This window comes from Chenopodium album, chromosome 1, assembly GCF_948465745.1.
Source record: "Chenopodium album chromosome 1, dcCheAlbu1.1, whole genome shotgun sequence".
In the NCBI taxonomy this organism is placed as follows: domain Eukaryota; kingdom Viridiplantae; phylum Streptophyta; class Magnoliopsida; order Caryophyllales; family Amaranthaceae; genus Chenopodium; species Chenopodium album.
Genome location: NC_137834.1, coordinates 23743548 through 23759088, shown reverse-complemented (window position 1 = coordinate 23759088; position 15541 = coordinate 23743548). Strand labels below are relative to the sequence as shown.

The window sequence follows — 15541 nt, the reverse complement described above, 5'->3', positions numbered from 1 at the left end:
TTCTGGTGATAATAATAATAATAATCACCGCGATCCTCCAATAGGTTCTAGCGATTCAGAGGTATCATCAGACGCAGAATCACAGATGGTGGTTCCAAAGAAGCTTAGTGATTACTCACAACCCAAGCTTACAGATTTTCCACATCTCACCCCTACTCCGGCTCTTGATGGGGTTCAATTTGAAATTAAACCTCAATTTATAACGATGATAGAGAGGAAGCAATTCAGTGGAGCTAAGGGTGAAGACCCAAATCTTCATATTGCCGACTATTGTCAATACTGTAATACCATCAGGCAAGCCGGGGTCACTCAAGACCAAATCAGGGAGATTCTCTTTCCCTTCTCTTTAATTGGAAAAGATAAATTGTGGTTTAATGGCTTAAATAGAACTGCACTTGGTATAACTGACTGGGAAACTCTTGTTTTGAATTTTTATAACAAGTATTATCATGCAGAGAGAACAGTCGTACTATGGAGTGCGATTCAGAACTTTGCCCAAGAAGCCGATGAATCTTTATATGAGGCTTGGGAGAGGTTCAAGGACCTACAAAGAGAATGCCCTCACCATAATTTAGCACAATGGCAGTTAATCCAAGCCTTTTACAATGGCATTGGAAATTCTTCTAGAATAATTTTAGATTCTGCAGCTAGTGGGAATTTATGAATCTTAATGTTGATGATGCAGGTCAGGTTATTGAAGATATGGCGATACACAATTCCCAATATGGGAATCCTAGAGGATTTTCTAACAAGGGGAAGCATAGCGTCGACTCTGTATCCTTTTTGCAAGCTCAGCTGACCTCTATCTGCCAAAAATTAGATAATCTTAGCACTGCTAATGTAGCTAATGTTTCTGCAATTAATAATAACTCTAATGAGGCTTTCTGTGAAAATTGTGGTATTTTAGGTCATTGGGAACAAGATTGCAGGAGTTCCGTGGAGCAAGTTAATGCCTTTCAAGCTTATAGGCAGAATAACCCATACTCCAACACCTACAATCCTGGGTATCGGAATCATCCGTACCTTCCCTACCGGAGTACCAATGTTCAAAATCCACCACCACAAGAACCACAGGCGCCACAGCAACAACAGTAGAAATATTACCATCCCAATGCTGCCAGAAGAACCAACCACAACAAACCTCCTCATCTTCCGACCCTTCTTTGGTGGAAATTAGAGCAATGTTGGTTAATATGCAAAAGCACATGGAGAGTAGAGATGCGACAATTGATCAAATTCTAGCACATAATAAAATTGTAGATAATCAAATTGCGCAACTCTCTGCTACTCTACAAGCCCGCCAACAGGGAGCTCTGCCGGCACAGCCGACCAGGCCTACAGATCAAGCTTATGAAATTACTCTAAGGAGTAATTCAAACTATGAAGGGCCCCCTATGCCCAGAGTTGATGAACCTGTTTTATTAAATAATGCTAATCTTAATTCCATTAAACCCGATGATGTGGTTAATAGCCCTGCAGGGCTAAAGAATAATACTAACATATCTAGTTCTACATTGCAGGGTGTAGACACCCAAAAGTGTCACCCCAAAACCAAACTCGGTGATGAGTACCTTTCGCGTCGAATCATAATCGAATGAAGCGAAAGTGTGGAAAATCTAGTGTTGCGGATAGTTTTTATTTCTTTTCTCTTCTCTCTGTTTTTGAAAACTTATTTTAAGAAAACAGTCAATCCAGTTTGGTTGGTCCATGATATGGGTCCAATAGTAGTGTAGTTGGATGGGTCTTGACAAGAGCTTTCCAACGATATATTATAAGCCCAATTCCGATGAATATTGAGGAAGTTATGGCCAATTTACCAAACTGGGCCCGTTTTGAGCCTTATGTACGGCCCAATGATCTAGAGGAGGGCCTAATATGATTTATCATTCCTAATGCAATTAGGAATGGTTTTAGTCTTCTAGATTATTCTAGAAGGTTCTTTTCATTCCTAATTCAATTAGCATTGATAAATTGACTTTTGTTGACTTTTAAGAGTTTTAATTAAAATCAAAATAGCATTTTCGAGGAAATTATATGATTTTATCCTCCAGTACGACAAACTTAATCTGATTTTCGAAAACGCGTTAAAACCAGGCTTGGCGCCTGACTCCAGGCATTGGCGCCTGGAACCAGGCCTGGCGCCTGGCGCTAGTGTTGGTGCCTAGCGCCAGTTAGCCAGGGTTTGCGCCAGATCTGTTTTTTGTGCGTCAGACTCTGTTTTGTTTATTTTATCTTTTTGGTTGATTTTCTCTATAAATAACGTATTGAAAACTCCATTTTGATTCACCAATTCTCACGAATATTCATCGACAATCAGTTTTCTAATTCTCTCATTCATCATCTCTCTCTCTTTCAATTCGTTCTCAAAACTTTGCTTTTTACATACAAAATTCCGCATTCACAAGATCTAGAAACACCTAGCCATATTCGAAGTTGCCTTCGCCCTAAACGTGAAAGGTTTTAATTTCTGAGGGTTTGGTCCCAAATCTCTCTTTCAATTATTTAATTTAATTGTTTTGATTATTATTTTCCTTGAAGTTACTAACGTGTGTATTTTGTTATTAGAAAGAGGTACGAGGCATCGAAGTAAGTACTTTAATGGTTTTAATCGACATTATGATGTAGAAATCATGTTTATATTGTTATTATGATATTCCTAGTATCATGTCTAGGGTAATTTTAATATTAAATATGATTCCTGCGATGCTTCCTATGTTCTTCCTAATATTTATGATTGTTAGTATCATGTTAGGGTTAAAGATTTGATTTTTATTGCTTAGTGACATGCTGGGGTTTGTTATTAATCTTGTTAGTATCATGCCTAGGATCTTGCTATTATTATGCTTTAACATGAACATGTTTATTTTTATGATTATTATTGTTATTATAATTATTGTTATAATAATTGATTGATTGATTATTATGTTGCTTGATATTTATTGTTATTACTTGATCACGCCTTTTATGCATGTTTAAAGGGAATTAGTACTTGTAATCACGCTTAATAAGATATTAATAATCTTGTTTAGGGTCAATATGATTATAATTCAAGTGATCGCCAATAATAGTTTATTTGTGCATTAAATTCAACCAACATAGATTAAACAGGTTTAGGGTTAATCCTATTGATTGCATGTTAGTCAGAAAGCGCACATGAATACGATCAGAATAAAGTAGAGGCCTATTATTAGGGCAGGTTCAATCTCTTTTTGGTTGGATTTGTACCTTCATCCCCGAACCCTTATTTGGTTCTAGACCTTATGGAGTTGACGATCTCTTGGATCGTTAAGGGGTGTAACCTTCACCCTGTGAACGGTTTACAAGTTCCTAAAACTTGTTGGCGACTCTTTTGCTCTATCTTCTTTCCCTTTGGACGCCACCGTACTTTAGTGTATGATCACAGTGGGGTTCAAGATAGTGGGATTAAAGCTTGAAATCTATTCCCTATACATGGTACGACTCCAGAGAAGGTGGCTACTCCAGATAAGAGCAACAATGCTCCAAAGCCAATTATTAAACTTCCATTCCCCAATCGTCACTTGAAGACAAATTTGGATAAGCAGTTTGGTAAGTTCCTGGAGATAATAAAAGATTTGAAGGTAACAATTCCCTTCACTGAATTAATCACACAAATTCCTTCATATGCAAAATTTATGAAAGAAATATTGACAAGGAAAAAGTCTATTAGTGAGGTAGAGACAGTAGCTTTCACTACAGAGTGTAGTGTCGTACTTCAAAATAAGTCTCCACCTAAATTAAAAGATTCGGGTAGTTTTTCTATTCCTTGTCATATAGGCAATCTAATGATTGATAATGCATTGTGTGATTTGGGTGCTAGCGTTAGTGTCATGCCACTATCTGTGTGTTCCAAGTTGAATATGGGTAAATTAAAAGCTACCAATATAACTCTACAAATGGCCGACCGTTCTTTCAAATACCCCTTAGGTGTTTTAGAGGATGTCCCCGTTAGAGTAGGTAAATTTTATATACCTGTTGATTTTGTTGTTCTTGATATGGCTGAGGATATGCAAACCCCAATTATTTTGGGTAGACCATTCCTTAACACTGCAGGAGCAATCATAGATGTGAGAAGTGGTAAGTTAACACTATCAGTAGGAGATGATAAAATTGTTTTCAATCTTAATAATACCCCTAAAAGCCCCATGATTGAGGAGAAATGTTTTAGTGTTAATGTGGTTGAGAATTATTCTAACAAGCCCCAAGCTCTTGAAAAAGATCCCTTGGAGGCGGTATCTTATGTTGCATCCCTTTCAGATGAGATAGACAAATGGCAGAAGGAAGTCGATGCAATAGAAAGAGCACTTTACACTGTTGGTCTTGGTTTCGAGGATGAAAAGGTGGAACCGATCAAGCAAGTTGTACAAATTGAGCCTACGGTAAGTGTTCCGCCAGATCGAGTTGCAAGTATTGAATGCAAAGACAATTTGAAGCAATCCTCGATCAAAGAAGGATCTTTGGTGCGTAGCACTGAAGAACCCCCAATTCAAGTCAAGGAGGATCCACCAGACAAAGTGAATTGGCGTCCCACAGGGTATGTCAGGAAGCCGCATCGTAGCCTAAACACCGCTAGACCGGGTGAGAAACCGCCCGATCAAGTGTTAGGCCAAGGGTCCTAGTTGTTGTACTTGGTAAGAAGGTCGTGCGGGACCTAGATAAACCAGCGCTTTGCGGGAGGCAACCCGTATTTTTAATGCTTTTTAGACTAGTTTTTCTTTCCTTTTTCTTATGAGAGGAGAGATGAGGGAATTTAATGAGTTTTATGAGTGCTTATACAGGTTCGAAGGAAAGAGTCAGCCAAATTTTAAAGAAAAGAAGAAAATAAGTATTATGATAATTAGCCTCGGGCCAGACCGGGCGAAGCTCGCTCGATCGGGCGCGAGAGCTAGGTCCAAAAAGTGAGTATTTTCGCCCGACCGGGCGCGAAACTCGTCGTATACGAACAACTTTGTCCGCCCAATCGGGCAAGCCTCGCCCGACCAGGCGCGAGAAGAGGCAAAAATTCGAGCGTAAGATCGCCCGACCGGGCGCGAGAGTTGAAGGAAATTGGGCGTTTAGATCGCCCGATCGGGCGAATGCTGCCCGACCGGGCGCGAGAGCACAACAAAATTCACATATCAGATCGCCTGACCGGGCAAGCCCCCGCCCGACCGGGCGCGACGCCCTGACTTCTCCTTCTTCTTCTTTCTTCGTCCCTTTTTCTCATTTTATTCCACTACCTCCATAAATTTCTCTCTCTAAAACTTAAATTCTCTCTACCTTCTCTCTAAGATTTCTCCTTCATTCCTCAACCAAATTCAAAACTTTTTACATATTTGTAATCCCCTCTTCATCCTCTACATTTCCATATAAAAATTTTCAGATTTTATTCAAATAAATTTTCATACCCATTTCTACCATGGCTTCGAGGAGGGCTCGGTCTATTTTCGGTAGGAGCTCCAGTTCGAGGGAGGAATAAGACCCGGATTTGCAACTCCCGTACTGGCCGACGATCCGTATTGCTAGCCGAGAGCAAAAGGAGCGGCTAGAACACTTAATCGGGCGTGAGCTCTTCTGGTGCAGGTGGTGCAGGTGGCAGTGGAGGTGCAGGTTTTGGCTCCATGGATGAGGATGATCAGGACTAGCTATGCTGGGCTAGTTTCCGAGCCAATGAGGACATTGTATGATTCTGGCTTGGGGGAGATTTTGGATTTGGTATCTTTCTTTTTCTCTTTTCTTTTATTTTTGGTGTGTTTTCTTAGGATAGAATTTATTGCTTTCTTATACATGAAAAATACAAAAAAATTGAAAAATAAAAAAAATCCAAAAATACGTTCCAATGAATTGTAAATCATGCTTCCCTATGCCCCTTACTTGAAAAAATTGTTTTGATTCTTGGTATTTGATGATAAGCATTGTGGATGAGTTGATCATGATTTGATGTTTGATTGCCTTGAAATCTTAACATGCGTCAATTTTGTCCGACTACTTGTGAATATAGTGCTTGACTAGTTGATTTGATTAGGAATGTGTGTTAGTTCCTGGTATGTCAATGAATTTGAGTATTGTTTTGCAACTATTAGTAATATTTATATGATTCATTATTATGCACATTGAGGAGGACGAAGGCGTTCATTCTTTTAGGTAGCCTCCAGATGATTGTAGATACATTTGTTCCCTTCTTACTACCCATGTTGTTGCCTTGACTTTTTGTTGTTTTATTAGCCACATTACAAGCCTATTTTGCCCCATTGGTTACTAGTCCCAAGCTTGGCTTGGGGGAGCTATTAGTGAGTGAGGTGAGGGAGTTTGTAGTGTACTTATTATTTGCACAACTTGGGTGGGTTTTTGAGGAGTAGTTTTGTTTTTTATCATGTTTATTTTTGATGAGTTTGAGAGTTATATTTTCTTGAAAAAATAAAGCATGATGCTATGGAAAAAAAAGGAGAAGTTCAAGAAAAAAAAATGTGAAAAAAATAAGTGAACTTCAAAAGAAAAAAAAAACAAAAAGAAAGAAAAAGTGTTCAAGTTCAAATGTTCTAGTTGGAGGTTGATAAAAAAAAAATAATAAGAATTTCAATGAAAAATTCAAGTTTGGAAATAAAGTTTGTTTATTCACTCCACTTCTTCATTATTATATTTTTATGAGTGATATGTAAGTGTTGGGATTGTTTATTATGATTGGAGTATGTTTGGTGGATTTTTGTTAGAGTTGGTTATGTAGGAGATGTTGATCATTATTTATTTTGATCATGGGTTATATTAGGATTTTCTCTCTTAAGCATAGCTTTTCTCTCACTTGTTCCCAAAGGATTCCTACCCTTTACCCTACCCTTACATTACAAGATTTAAAGACCTTCCGACCTTTGTGCATAGAATTGTATGAATGTGAAAGTGTTGTTTATCAATGCAAGTTATGATTTGACATATTTCGAGTCGACTAGTAGTTTGAGCGTTCATTGTTTTATACACACGAGAGTGTGAGTTGGGAGGGCATTGTTCACTTAAAGGGGTTGGTTGGAGAGCGATCGAGTACATCTTTTACTCGCCACATAAATGAGAGTTGAGTGTGTGAGCACTAGTCTTGAATTCTATATGCTCTTGTGGTTTTCTCTATTTGACAATTGTTAGGGAAGAAAGGTAATTGGATGGATTTGATTGGTTGATTTTGAAGCATGTTTATTTGATTTACCCTGAATCGTTTGTGCTTGATTTTTACTTTTTGGGGTGAAGCATATTTATTGATTCATTGATGAGATCTTTGCTTAGGGACAAGCAAAGGTTTGGCTTGGGGGAGTTTGATGTGTCTATTTTATATAGTATTTTACCCCCGTCCCTTGGTCATAATTAGTAGTGTTTTTGGCTCTTTAGAGCCACTTTTATTACTAATTGGTGTCTTCTAGTGTTTTCGTAGATTTAGTTGACTTTTGCAGGGATTTACACTTTTGGAGTATTTTCCCGAGATATATTGGAGCAATCACGAGCACTGGAGAAGCACGACCAGATTTTATAGCCCAGGGCCGGTTAGAGCCATCGAACCGGTGATTAAATGCTCGGTATAGGTGATACCGGGGCATTTGGACCGAGTATTCAAGACCCGAAGAGGAAACCCAAATTGGCTCTAAGAATTGGAGCCCAATCTTAGTCCAATTAGTGGCCCAAGAGAGCAGCCCGGCCAAAAAGGCTGGCGCCCAGAGGCGCGCCTGGCCGGGCGGGAGAAGCTAAGGTCGGCGCCCGGTGACGCGCCCGGCTAGGCGCGAGAGTTTACCTGAAGAGCAAAAAGGCGTGCCCGATCGGGCGGTGCCTCGCCCGATCGGGCGCGTGTAATTGTTAGGAGACAATTAGCGTCGTTTTAGTTTGTTTTAGTTTAGGATTTGTACGGAGTATAAATACTCCTCCGTAATACGATTTTCGGATCTCTCTCTCTCTCTCTCTCTCTCTCTCTCTCTCTCTCTTACTCTTTCTTTACTCTCTTAATTGTTCTCTTAGATTTTCTTTCTCTTAAACCTTTGTTCTTAATCTACTCTTAATTCCAGATTTATTTTGGTAACGACTTCTCTTCTCTTAATCTTAGTTGTTTATTTTATTCCTTTAATCATATCTTACTTTATTGCTTTGATTAGTTTAGTTTCTATTATGTGTGAGTAGTTTTCTGTCTAGGGTTTATGGGGATCCATAAATAATTTGAAGGGGTAATTTATTGTTGTTAATTATCAATGCTAGATTAATTTCCTATTGATTGATTTAATGCTCTGTGACTATATTAGGCCTGATCTTTTATGCATGAGTTTGACAATATTGATTCGAGATTCGACAGATGAGAATTGATGTTTAGGTCTAGTTTCAATAGGCAGGTTAATTTATAAATGGTTAGGTTGAGATTCGAAAGATGAGATTTAATACTAGTAAATTAATTGTGTGATTATAATACGTAGCGAAAGCCCTTTATAATCTGATTAATATATGCATTGATGAATGATTATTATATTCTACCCTAGAATATTATTTATTGGTGAACCTATGCCCTAGATCCTTTTATATATTATTTCCTCCTTATTCTTGATTTCCATAGTTTAGTTTATTACTCAATTATAAATATTGGTTACTTAGATAATTTAGATTATAATAATTAATTAGGAGTAGAAAGACTTGTTTCCCTGTGGAGTTCGACCCTACTTCCCTATCTACTTTAGTTAGAGGACTTAGGTAATTATTTTTTATTAGGAGATACGACTTTACCCTGTCACAGCGTTGTTGGCAACGTCGAAATCTAGCTTTATGGAGATTGGAACATGCTCTTCCTTAGGTGATACTAATAATACTCCAACGCCACATCCCTTTTGGTTTGAGGCTACATCAAAGTATAAGGTCCAAGTATCATCTTTTGTGACCATCAAGTCTTCGTCTGGAAATTCAATGTCGTGTATTGGCGTTGAATCTTCTATTGGAAAATCTGCTAGAAAATCCGAGACCACAGATCCTTTGATAGCCTTTTGAGGCATGAATCTTACATCGAACTGGGCTAAGTTGACTATCCATCTTGATATGCGCCCATTGAGTGTAGACTTCTCGAATAAATACTTAAGTGGATCCATTCGGGAAACTACAAAGACTGTATGCACGTGCATGTAATGTCTTAACTTGGTTGTGGCCCACACCAATGCGAGGCACAATTTCTCAAGTGGTGTATATCGTATTTCATACTCGAGCATCTTTTTACTTAGATAGTAGATTGCATTTTCTTTACCCTCTACCTCTTGTGCAACCATGGCTCCCATTGTCTCCTTGGTGACCGTTAGGTACAACCTAAGAGGTATTCCTGGGAGTGCTAGTGCTAATACGGGAGGATTTGCGAGATATGCTTTGATCTTTTCAAAGGCTTTTTGACATTCATCGTCCCATATTACTGGTACATTCTTTTTGAGCTTCTTGAATATTGGTTCACATATCGTTGTTAAGTTTGATATGAACCTACTTATGTATTGCAACCGGCCAATAAATCCTCGAATTTGTTTCTCGGTTTTGGGCGGTGGCATTGACATGATTGCCTTGATCTTGGTTGGGTCTATCTCTATTCCTCTAGAGCTTATGACATAACCCAAGAGCTTGCCTGAGGTGAATCCAAAAGCACACTTGGATGGATTCAACCTCATGTTGTATTTCCTTAGCCTTTCAAAGAATTTTATCAAGGCTACTTGATGGCCTAGGCGATCTTTTGATTTTACAATCATATCGTCTACATATACTTTGACTTCTTTGTGCATCATGTCATGGAGTAAGGCAGTCGTTGCTCGTTGGTAAGTAGCACCCTCGTTTTTCAACCCGAATGGCATTACCGTGTAGTAGTAAGTACCCCATGGTGTTATGAAGGTTGTTTTCTCCATGTCTTCTTCTGCCATGAGAATCTGATTGTATCCCGCGTATCCGTCCATGAACGAGAGAAGTGCATGATTCGCTGTATTATCTACAAAAATATCGATGTGTGGTAAAGGGAAGTCGTCCTTTGGACTTGCCTTATTTAAGTCTTGATAGTCGACACACATTCTTACCCTTCCATCCTTTTTCGGAACAGGGACAACATTGGCCACCCATTTCGGGGTATTTGGATACCTTGATAAAACCTGCAATTATTTGTTTTTAAACTTCTTCTTTTATTTTAAGAGCTACGTCGGGTTTCATTCGACGCAACTTTTGTTTTACAGGTTTCATTCCTGGAATTAGTAGTATAGTGTGTTAAGCTATTTCTCTATTAATATTTGGCATATCTTCATATGACCAAGCAAATACATCGATGAATTCTTTGAGTAGATTAATTAAATCGGTTCTTTCTTGTTCATTAAGTGTTAATCCGATTTTAACCTCTCTTTTAATGGTTGAATCGTTTGAGATATCAACCGTCTCAGTTTCCTCAATTATCGGTGTTTTCTTTTCAAGTGTTTCTATTGCTTTAATAATTTCTTTGTCGTTTTCATTGTTAGTTAAGCAATGTTTGTCATCTTGGGTTAAAGAGAAACACGAGGAGTAAGCGGAAGAAGACATATTATTGAATTCAGAAATCATTACATCAAAAAGAGAGATGTCCTTAGGGACTTGATTGCTGACTATCCTAGGGGAAGAGATAGAATAAGGGGGTGCTACAACTAAGGACTTGGATGACTCTACAGGAAAAGACTCTGACTCTGATAACTCTTCAAACATCGGTCCTTGCCCTGTTGTTATGGAGATTTTCCTTCCACTTGGAGTAGTCACCTTGATTGTCTTACGCCACCCTTGTATTGATCTTTCTGCTGGAGTGATAAGCTTTGAGGGGTCAAAGTTCTCGCTTTGTAGGACCGTTTGGATGAGCGAGGAGTTATCTGTACTTCGACTCATCTTTTTCTCGGCCAAATAATAATCCCATGACATTAAAGTCAAAGCATGGGGGTGCTTTATCCTTGTGGATAGGAGTTTGGATTTCATCTAGAAAGTAGAAATCTAAGAAAATTTCGTATCCCGGTTACCTTATGCCATTTATAACAAAAGGTTCGGGAAATTCGTAGCATGGATAGTCCTCTCCTTCTTTTATGAATTGTCCATTGAGAGTAAGAGGATACTAATCCATTGGGATTGCTTTCTTTTGGATGCGAGCGTTCCTACGCGCCTTAGACCTTTCCTGGGCTCGCTTGAGATCTTCCCGAGTCGGTTTGAAACCAAGTCCGAAAGTATCTAACTTAGGGAGGTTAGGTAATTCCAGCTGTTTTGCTATTCCTTTCTTCTTTCCTAGAGGTATTCTAGGAAAATGCCCTTGTTTCTTAAGAATATCGTTTATTGTCATGTTGGAGTGGGGGTCGTGGCAGAGAGGGGTCCTTTCATCCTCCTCGATTAAGGAGACCTCTTCATTAAAGCCCCACAGATCTTCATCATCTTCATCGTGCTCCACATTAATGATTGGATTTTCTATAGCTTTAATCCTCATGGGTGAAGCATCGATCATGATAGGAATTCCTCCAACTATGGCTTTTACCTGTTGGTGGAGAGATGAAGGGACGGCCTTTAGGTCATGAAGCCAAGGGCGTCCCAACAATAAGTTGAATGAAGCTTTGATATCTACCACTTGAAATGTAGTAGCATGTTCAATTGCTCCCGCTGTTGTAATCTTACCAAGAGCTTGACGACGAGTGTTGTCATATGCTCTTATTCCTTGTGTTTACGGGGTTAAGTCTTCATCCCTTATGCCTAGCATCCTCGCAGTTCTAAGTGGACAGACATTAATTGCCGATCCATTGTCTACAAGAGTCATTGGGACGTTCATTCTCTTGCAAACCACTGTGAGGTTTAGTACCTTATAATGCTTGTCACCTTCTGGGGGTAAATCTTTGTCAGAAAAGGTGATCAAGTTGATAGGACTAGGGATATCACTCGTAAGGAAGTTAGCCAACCCCTCAGGAGTGGTGTCTGAATCTATCCCTATCTTATCCAAGGCATTCATCATTGCCAACCTATGTTCTCGTGATTTAGCTAGAAGCTTCCATACATTCATCTCAACCTTGGTCTTCTTGAACTGTTTGACAATATCATTGTCTTCTATGATAGGTATGGGAACTTGCTGCATAGTCGGCATAGGTTGTGTTGAAATGGGAGGTTGCATTCTCCCTGACCTTGTGAGGACGTCTATAAATGAATCTTCTTCAACCCAGAAATCATATATGGAATATGACACTGAAGGTGGAGGTCCTTCCATGTCTTTTAGGTAGACATATTGTTCATCACTGTCCCAAACTCCATTGATGCTTATGTCTTCTTCTTGTGGAATTTGGACTAGCTTTTTATCATCAATCATTTTCTGAATTAAATCTTTAAATTTAAACAGTTTTCAATAGTGTGTCCCCCTGATTGATGGTATTGACAGTAAAATCTATATGTCCTCTTTAGCGATTCAAATGGTCTCGGTTCAAGAGGTTTGATCTTACCACTATCGGAGAGAATTTTGAACATTTTAGCGTATGAAGTCCCAATTGGAGTATAGAGTCTATTACTCTTCTTGGGTCCGTCAGTTACTTGTAGAGAGAAGGGTTTCTTCTTCGTGGGTGGAACCTTATCACACTTTTTCTGAAGCTCCTCTACTTGTTTCTTTGCGACTTTGAGAGCTTCACGTAGCAAACTTGATCCCTCCCACATGGACCATATAAGCATCCGTACATCTTCTTTGCTTGCTGGTTCAGGAAAGTCATCCATGGCATCGAAAAAGACCTCCTCCTCTTCTTCAATAGAATGAATTTCTTTAATAGGTTTGATGAGAGATGAGGGATCAACCTCGTTTTCCTCATCAGAGATGGCCAAGGAATGAGCGGGAGGTGCATTGTCAATGCTTGGCTTCTTACTGGCATGAGGCAATGGCATTTTATTGTTATCGATTAAATCTTGGATAGATTCCTTAAGCTTCTAACAATTTTCAGTAAGATGGCCCCTACCTTGATGATATTTGCAATGTGCATTGGGGTTCCAGTTAGCTTTCCTCTTCTCAACCGGTGGGTCCCCAAATGGTCCAATAGGAGTAATAAGACCTTTTGCATTTAGTCGGTCAAATGCAGTGTCATAACTCATACCTATAGGAGTAAAGTTCCTCCTAAATGGTTTATTTTGTCCTTGGTTGTTCATAGCAAGGACTTCACTCAAATTAAAGGTGCTAACATTGTTTGAGTGGGTGGTTTTGGAAGAAAAAGGATTGTCGTTCTTCTTTCCTTTCCAGCCACTGTTGGAGTTACTGTTAGCAGTTTTCAACTTAGCTAGGTCGTCTTCAATATTAATTCCAATGTCATAGGCGGCCTTGAAGGTATGGAGATTATTTTGGTATTTGAGATGCTTGGAGTACTTCTCTTGAAGGTTCTTGATGAACAACCTCACATATTCTTTTTCGCTTGGTACTTCAATCATCTTAGCAGAGGTTTCTCTCCATTTGTTAAAGAAAGAAGTGAATCCTTCATTCTCCTTCTGCTTGATTATTTCAAGTTCCCTATAATCAGTTTCAACTTGAATGTTGCACTTTTACATATCAATGAAAGCGTTCACTATTGACTCCCAAGTAGAGGTTCTCTCTTTGTCAAGGGAGAAGAACCATTGTTGGCAAACGGTTTCAAGAGATAGAGAAAACAAAGAGGGAAACATTTTCTAATCGATACCCTTAATACTCATTATTGTTTCAAAAGCTCTTAGATGAAAGTAAGGGTATCAGTTGCTTTGAATTTCGGGATGTCGTTGGCATTGAACTTCTGTGGAAGAAGCTCCTTGTCATCCGAGACCCCTTGTGAACTAATGCCTTGAAATTTGTAGTCATTAGACAACTTGCTCAAGCTTTCTTGCATGAGGTCCATCTGTTGTTGCTTTACAGGGTCATCGATTTTGAGGGTTAAAACCTTCAACGCCTCAGTCACAGTAATCAATTGGTTCCTGAGTTCATTAACTTCCTCTTGAGTTGCCATTATCTTCTTAGCTTTCCTTTAAAGTTGAACTTGAATGAAAAGGTTGTCTTTGATCAAACGTCCTTCCTTTCTTGACCAAGCGCTGTAAATTAAATTATTTTTGTTTTAATGACTTGACTCAAATTGACTTTAACTTTACGGGTTTATAAAAAATAAAAAGCAAAAATAGGGTGTATATTTTTGGGAATCAAGTATAGGTTTCAAACAAGTGGTTTAATTGGAGGATGAATATCCGACATACCCCCCTAAAAAAATGAAAGAAAACACGCGTATACAAGACTCTCTTAGACATGGTTAAAGTGTGCATATATATTAGTGTGTGCTTTATGAGTGCAAGTGACATGCTTTGACTCTTGTGTAAGACCATGGGACTTAGTGCCTAGACTCGATTAAGGACTTAACAAGGTACTATTAAAAATAATCGAATTGATTAGCAAACTGTTCAATTAGACACAAAGTGATGACTCGAGCAACATACCAAACTGTCGTCAAAACGACAAGACTGGCGCTGCATTTTGCAGTGTAGCGCCGGACGAAAGAGTTGTCGCCAGGCGCTGCACTCCACAATGTGGCGCTGTAGTCCAAATCTCGGCGCCATTGCTGGAACGTTGATCTGGGACTGCTTTCAGTATTATTACTCTACAAGGTATTCCTAAAGTCGTACTAGGTCAATTCTGATTAAATTATTAGACTATAATTACTCAAATTAATTGATTAATTAATTAGGCAAAGTTCTTTTAGTCATTAATCAGTTTATTTAGTCTTAACACAAGTCAAACAAACGGTTAGGAAAAACACATAGAGTATGCACAACAAATAATGCACAATTAGTCAAGTAGGCACAATATGATGCAATGAGTTTGCAACCTAACCATGGCTCTAGTTCTCTAAAGTTCGGGATATGGGTTAGTCAAAGAGGGTCCATGGTTAATTGTCCGGATGCACTGCGCGGAAGCCTAACCTTGAAGGGTTGGCGCAAGTGGATGGGACACCGCGAGTTAAAACTCGCTTCCATGGTTTGGTGAATTCAACATTCTCGGATGTACCCTTTGTTGCACAAATTGTTCAATCAGATAGATGGAGCATGAATTCCTAGAGGGTTATGTCCATATGTAGAACACATATGTGTTTCAGAAAAGTGAGAAAAACTCAATCAGGAAGTAGGATCGAGCAAACAGTGTTAAAAACTGGTCAAAATTAGAACGCATATTTCTGGCTCGATATTGGAAGAACTTGGCGCCAGCGAACAGAGGTCGGCGCCGCGATTTGGCTCTGGTGCCTGGCGACAAAAGTTGTCGACTGGCGCCAGAGTCAAATCATCGGCGCTAGACTCTGTTTTCTGACGCTACATGCCTCAGCAGCTTTCTATGCTCGATAAAATTTTCCAGTTTCGCGCAGCATTATTTCGATTCTAGTTGTGAAAGATATTCCTCAAATTTCCTACGTGTAAAAATCCTATGTTTTTAACTCATTACGGATGGTCTTTCCAATGAGATCTTTTTTATGCATATGACAATAATGTTAATTAAAATTACGCACATGAAATACTTAGAACTTTTCGAGTCTCATCCACTCATTCTAAATCA

General features: G+C 39.0%; 1 non-coding gene across 1 annotated transcript; it reads right to left on the bottom strand.

Annotated features, from left to right (window-relative positions):
- Positions 1-466: 466 nt before the first annotated feature.
- On the bottom strand, positions 467-573 carry LOC145565401 (small nucleolar RNA R71). The gene has a single exon (XR_014095025.1). It is a non-coding gene; the product is annotated as a small nucleolar RNA R71 (small nucleolar RNA).
- Between the last annotated feature and the right edge of the window lie 14968 nt (positions 574-15541).